At 34.5% G+C, this 7,258-nt stretch overlaps 1 pseudogene; it reads right to left on the bottom strand.

Moving 5' to 3' along the window:
* Window positions 1–1,157: 1,157 nt before the first annotated feature.
* Window positions 1,158–3,890, bottom strand: LOC140859313 (uncharacterized; annotated as a pseudogene).
* Between the last annotated feature and the right edge of the window lie 3,368 nt (window positions 3,891–7,258).

The raw sequence follows: 7,258 nt of genomic DNA, 5'->3' as shown, positions 1-7,258 counted from the left end.
CAAGAATTGTCGAATGCCATACTCCTCACAAAAATATTCAATTTTTTGGATGTGAATTTGCCTCCACGATCGGATGTAAGGCCTTGATGTAGTAGCCATATTTTTTTCCACTATAGCTTTGTACTTCTTGAATATGAAAAATATTTCAGATTCTCCTTCAAAAAATACACCCAAGTTTTTCTGCTAAAATCATCATTAAAGGTTAGAAAATAACGATGCTCTCCAAAAGATGTTGGAGAAATTGGCTCACATATATTGGTGTGGATGAGTTCAAGTGGCTTCTTTGCATGATAGGAAGCTTCTTTGGGAAAACTCTTTCTTGATTGCTTACTAAGAACACACCCTTCACAAAATTATTCTGGAGAGTCAATATGTGGTAAGCCTTTCACCATCTTCTTGCTTGATAGTTGCTTAAGGCCACCAAAGTGAAGATGACCAAATCTCAAGTGCCAAAGCCATGAGCATTCCTTCACACTTGCATTCAAATATTTAGTATCAACATGTTTGATGTTAAGCATGAACATTCTATTTTTTGTCATTTGAACATGGGCTATCAAATCATTCTTTTGATTTCTCAAAAATAAATTTCTATTTTTCATATGCACATCATATCCTTTCTCCAAAAGCTGCCCCAAACTCAAAATATTGTTCTTCATCTCTGGTATGTAATAAACATTAGAGATAAATTTATGACTTCCATCTTTTAATTGAATAAGGACTTTACCTTTGCCCTTCACGTCTACTTTGGAGGAGTCACCAAAAGACACATGTCCATTCACCGATTCGTCTAACTCCATAAACATGTTCTTATAACCACACATGTGATTACTTGCACCGGTATCCAAGAACCACATATTTTGCTTACCAGTGTCATCTTCTTTGCAAGCAAGCAATAAGATTTCATCATCATCTTCTTCTTTCTTCTTTGCATAATGAGCCTTCTCTTCAACTTCGTTAACATCATTATACCAACAATCTGAAGCATAATGACCAAGTTTGCTGCAATTAAAACAATGAACTTTGGAATTATCATACCTTCTGCCTCTAGATGAGCCTCCTTGTCCATGTCCTCCTTTTGAATTTTGGCTTAACTCTTCTTTGTTATTGTAGTATCTACATCCTCGACTGCGTCCACGGCCTCTCCATTGTCCACGGCCTCATCCTCGACCTCTTTGACTCCTTTCATTCTTGGAGTCTTCTTTGTTCTCCTTCAAAGAAACCTTGGATTGAAGAACTTGCTCCAAGGGCTCTTGCCTCCTCTTGTTGAATCTTTCTTCATGAGCTTGTAGAGAATCTATAAACTCGTCTATAGTCATCTCTTTCAAGTCTTTTGATTCCTCGATGGCAACCACAATATAGTCAAATTTGACATCCAATGAGCGTAGAATTTTTTCTATCACTCTGGTATCATCCATAGTTTCGCCGTTCCTCCTCAATTGATTGACAACGGCTAAAACTCTTGTGAAATAATTCGAAACACATTCGGATTCCTTCATCTGTAGGGCTTCAAATTTGTCTCGAAGAGTTTGGAGGTGAACTTTCTTCACCTTCTCTACTCCTTTATATGAATTTTGGAGAATCTCCTATGCTTGCTTTGAAGTGGTTGCCGTCGCGATCTTCTCAAAGGCTGATTCATCTATAGATTGATAGATGAAATATAGGACTTTCTTATCCCTTCTCGAGACTCCCTTTGTTGATTGGTGAGAGCCTCTCCTTTTCTTGGCTCTTGATAGCCTTCTTCTACTAGATCCCAAAGATCTTGAGACCCAAGTAGAGCCTTCATTTGCAGGCACCAATTTTCATAGTTTGTTTTGGTGAGGCGAGGAAAGGAGGGTTGGAGGAGACTATTGGTGGATATTATAGCTCTGATACCACTTTGAAGTTGTCAAAGAAAGAATGATGGGCTCGAAATAAAATAATACTATATTTTATGAAGGTACTTAAAGATTCAAAATGCTCATTGTTTTATTACAAAATGACCCATGGATATTTATAGCCATTAAGGAAACTTACTAGACATAATACATCACTAAATATACATTTATAACACTTCTTCCCAAGAGTCACATCCATATTCTGAGATTAACTCATAATTACTCATGCATCTTCTAGATAATAGGAGTTTTTATATGACTCTTTGGCTCCCAAGACTCTTAGACTCCCAACATTAATGATATTACATTTAAGTTTATTTACTAACAAGGTCAATGCCTTCTCTTATTGCCAAAAAGGAACATGCCAAAAGAATGCGGAGAAAGACGGCTTCAACCCTCCGATCTTATGAAGTTAGTGTGTCTAAAAGACATTAAAGGACGTTCGACTCAAGACAACTTGTCCAAGCAATGTGCTCTTTTGGAAGTTCATGGGAAGAATATGGCAAAGCTTGCTATTTTTTTCTCTTCTCCAAAAATTCTGTGATCAACATCAGACTTCTGGCGGTAGGATCACGGGTAGAATTAAGTCATAACAGAATGGTCCCAAGGATATCATGGGAATTTATTCTCTATGGAAGACCGCACCAGAATTTTATGGAAAAAAGAGTTAGTACTGATCTAAGAAGAACGGTGTTGATGGGCACTGGTATTGGTTGGCAAGCCGAATCTGATCTAGCGTCTTATATGCAGTATAAATAGATGGGAAGCAAGCAATAACATTCCCCTGCAGGACCATCTGAAAGGAAGAGAGGTCTTACATGAAGACAAGGGTGACTTGGGTAGCCAAGGATGACTTGCCGATAGCCTATGGGAGGATATTCTAATGGCTGGAGCCATCTATATTGCTCAAAACTTCCCCTTGGTTTCATAGGCAGTCTCCCTTGTCTAGTCTAAGTGGCTCTTATTTCCCATGCATGCTAGGCCTACATATCTCTTCCCCATGGGAACAAGTTTGATGACAAGCCATCTAGACGTACAAGAGATCTATATCAAAAAGGAAGATTTTAGTTGTTGTTGGTGATGAGTTTTTATTGGGCAATTTGAAAATATATACTACAATAGAAAAAGATATTTACAATATAAAAAAAATCATAAATATTAAATTTTCATCGTCAATACTTATTTGCGACGTAAATTTCATCGTTAATATTTTGTTGCTAAAAATAAGATTGCAAATAATATTTTACGATGGAAACAAAATTTTCTTCACTAATAATATATTTTTTTACGACGTAAAATTTTTCTCAAAAAAATTTTTATTTTATTTTTTAAATTATTTGTGATGAAAAAATTTTCATCTTAAATAGATGATTTTATGATGAAAATTATTTTCATAGTAAATAAAATTATTGACAATGAAAATTTTTATAATAAATAATTTAATAAATAAATTTAAAATTTTTTAAAAAAATAAAATAAATAATTTTTTTACGATGAAAAATTTACATCATAAATAGTTTTATTGTAAATAAATATTATTTATGATGAAAATTTTTCATCGCAAATAACTTCAAAAAGTATTTTTAGATTTAAAAATATAAATTATTTGCGATGAAAATCATACATCGCAAATGATGTTATTTGCGATGAATATTTCATCGTAAATATTTCCATCACTAATTAAAATATAATATTTTTAAAAAAATAATTTATAAATATATATTTTTTAATTTATACTTTTAATGTTTTATATTTATAATCTATAAAATTGAAATAAAAAAATTTACATAATAAATTCACAAATAAATTTGATTATTTTATTATATTAAAATATAATTATAAAAAAATAAATTTAATAATTACAAGAGGTTCAAAATAAAAATAAAAAATATAGAAACAAGCCGCTGGCCATCAAGCATCAGCATCTGGTGAAGGAGAACGGGTGGAGCACGACAGACTTATCTGCTGCTACCTCATCAGCTCTATTATCTGCTCCATCTGTGCCATCTGCTCCATCATTTGCATCTAGAACGACTAGTAGGAGTCGATGCATGCAGCTAACTCATTAGCTCACTGTCGATTCTCAGCAGTCTGTCTCTGTATCTCCACCAATCAGACATCGTAGGTAGTATAGATGTCATCCTTGGATGAGCATAAGGATAGGGGAGCTCTGATCTCATACCTTATTTTTCTAACATAACAAAATCTCGTACCAAGCATCTGATCATAGATCTCCTTATCTGTGAGTGCAATCGAGCCCTCAAGGATAGGTTGGGATCTCATCTCTATTATACGATCTTGAAAATTAAAAATTATAGCTATTCTAAGTTTGTACTGAAAATCAAAATGTCAATGAAAAAATAATTGAAAAAACTTACATAAAGCTCTTAGCTCCCTGCCATCTACTCCCTTGATCGTTGCTGGTAGGTCCGTTAATAGATCTTGATCCTACTAGGAAGCTTGCTACTCTCTATATCTCTCTGCAATTTGACAACAATTAATAAAAAAATTTTAAATAGTTAAAAAATTAAAAATTGATAAATAAAAATTACTTACCATTTGCTCTATATGGTGAGTAAACAGCCTCGAACGCCTACAATGCGAGACAGTCTATCTTGTCCGATTGGCAGCATTTCAGACACATCGATTCTATACAGTTAATAGTCAAATTAGTAACTAACTAAATTTAAGAATAAATAATTTAATTATTAAATTTTAAAAAAAATTTTAGATGCTTAACTTGATATGCTAGATCCTCATACCTGCGGCATATGACAGCCCAGTCCTCGATACTGATGCTGTCATATGGCTAATGTCGCACTGCCTCTACCCCCTGATCCTGCACTACAGCATACCAGTGGCGATGAATGAGATGGTAGTAATCCTTGAAATGCGAGCATAGATGATCAACCATAGCTCGCCACCATAATCATGCTCAAAATCAATAATATCAAATATAGACTGCTAATAATAAATATTATAAGAATACAATGCTAATTAAATATTTTATTAAATATTTTTTACCTATAAGTGGCTATAAAAGACCTCCCTTTGAGTCGGTGTAACATGACGCCAATAGAAAATGTCACAGGGGCATAGCTGCAGTATATGATGTCGAGCTTAGTCTACCATGGCTCGCACCATCCCCTAATGGACATGATGAAGTGGGACGGAATCTCGATACAGAGACACTGTCCCTCGTGCTCACATCTCCAACACTCCAGCGAGGTTCTTCGACAGACCTTGTCCTCACCTCATCTGAACTAGATCCCAACCCAGATTCACTATCTATGGATTCTGCATATACAAATACAAGGCAATTGCTACCTAATTATTTTATCATTTAAAATGACTTATATAATAAATGCATTTGAACACCAACTAATAGGTAAAGATAGGTCCTATTCCTTTCAAAAATGCATCACTTTTATTGTTGCCATGGCTTTGTTCTTTATTCCATATCTAGGAAAAATCTAGCAGCATCTCCCTATAGTTCTCCAAATACACGATATAGATGGATTATATTTTAATCATATCTAATATGTACCCAGAGAACAAACAAGAAAACTGTGATGAAATTTTACATAATAGAATAAAGAAGCCATAACAACAATAAAAAATTGATGCATTTCTGAACTAAAAAATGGGGCATCCAAGAGCCGTCCACATAGTCCATTTTAGAGACTCTGAGACTGACTTATGAGTGAGAGTCTAAGGTTACAACAATGCATGCATTAAATCATTACCATACATGTCTTTATGGAAATAGAGAGATGTATCTAGATTCAGACCGAATCCCGATCCACATTCAGATCGGATCTCGATCCGAATCCTGACCTCGATCCGACCTGGATCGTGATTCAGATCTGGATCAAATCCAAACCCATATCTCAGATCGGATCCCGATCCGAATATGATCCGAATTCGCGTCAATTCGAATAGGATTCCAATCCAGATCCTAGACCAAATCCAACCCAGATCCTAGACCGAATCCGAATTGAATCAGATTGGATCTCGATCTAGATCTTGGATTCGGCTAATCTTAATTAAAACATTAAGTTATAATCACAATAAAACATAAGGACTAAACAAGCAAAAGCATTAAATTATAACAAGTAAAAATATTAAATTATTTTTTTAAAAATAATATTTAATCATTATTTTAAAAAAATAACTATTTTTATTATAAAAAATAATTTTTAAATATTTTTAAATATTTTATTTTATTTTATTTATCATTATTATTTTTTAAAACTTATTATTATTACTATTATTAATAAACTATTATTTTTTAAAAAATAATTCTTTTATTTTTTCTCCCTTTCTTCTCTACACGCCACAAACACCCCCCCCCCACCACCACCGTCGCTTCCCGGCCCGTCACCATCACCCCCACCCCTTACGGTGCCCCTTCGCCCCCAACCCCCATCCTCCACCCCACCCCCTGGCCTGCTCTGCTTGTAGCCCCCACCCCCCCATCCTTTGCCCCACTCTGCATCACCCCCACCCCCTAGCCCACCTGCTCGTGCCCCCTACCCCTGGTCCGCTCCACCCCGCCCCCCACCCCCTATCTTCTGCCCCACCCTGCATCACCCCCCCTATGGCCCGCTCCACTTGCACCCCCTGCTCCTCCCTTCCCTGCAGAGCCAAAAAAAAAGGAGGTTTACCTTAAAGTCGGTGGTGGCGGCCGGAGAGGAAGGCAGCAGTGATGCCCGGAGAGGAAGACCAGTAGTGGAGAAGAAGCCCAGTGGCCAGTGGAAGCGTAGGAGGGGGGAGAGAGGTAGAGAGGAGAGAGTTTCGCAGGAAGTGAGAGAAGGAGACGGAAGTGACGGAGGATTTTTATAGGACTTTTAGCGATGTAATTATTAGCAATGGATATTTAATTTCTATAGCTAATAATTCTCATCAAATTTTTTTGCCTCCAAATTTTTTTTTCTCTAAAAAAATTTAATCAAAAAAAATATCATAAAAAACTAATTTTTTATGATGAAAATCAAATTTTCATCACTAATAACCATTATTAGCGATACAAAATATCATTTACATCACTAATAGTTTCTATCAAACAATTTTTTCCCTCTAAAAATTTTTAAATTTTCCATCTAAAAAATTTTTTCCATAAAAAATTATTTTACGATGGAAATAAATTTTACATCGTAAATATTAAATTATTTACGATGTAAAATTTACATCACAAATAATCGATAAGAAAATAAAAATTTTTTAAAAAATAAATCATAGATTATTTATGACGTAAAATTTGCATCATAAATAATTAAATATTTATGATGTAAAATTTATTTTTCATTATAAATACTGATATTTGTGATAAAAAATTTTCATCGTAAATAATTGATAAAAAATTAAATTTTTTTAAAAAAATA

The sequence above is a fragment of the Elaeis guineensis genome, chromosome 7 (genome assembly GCF_000442705.2).
Source record: "Elaeis guineensis isolate ETL-2024a chromosome 7, EG11, whole genome shotgun sequence".
In the NCBI taxonomy this organism is placed as follows: domain Eukaryota; kingdom Viridiplantae; phylum Streptophyta; class Magnoliopsida; order Arecales; family Arecaceae; genus Elaeis; species Elaeis guineensis.
The sequence above is the reverse complement of the archived record's forward strand: the minus strand, read 5'-3'. Positions and strand labels throughout refer to the sequence as shown.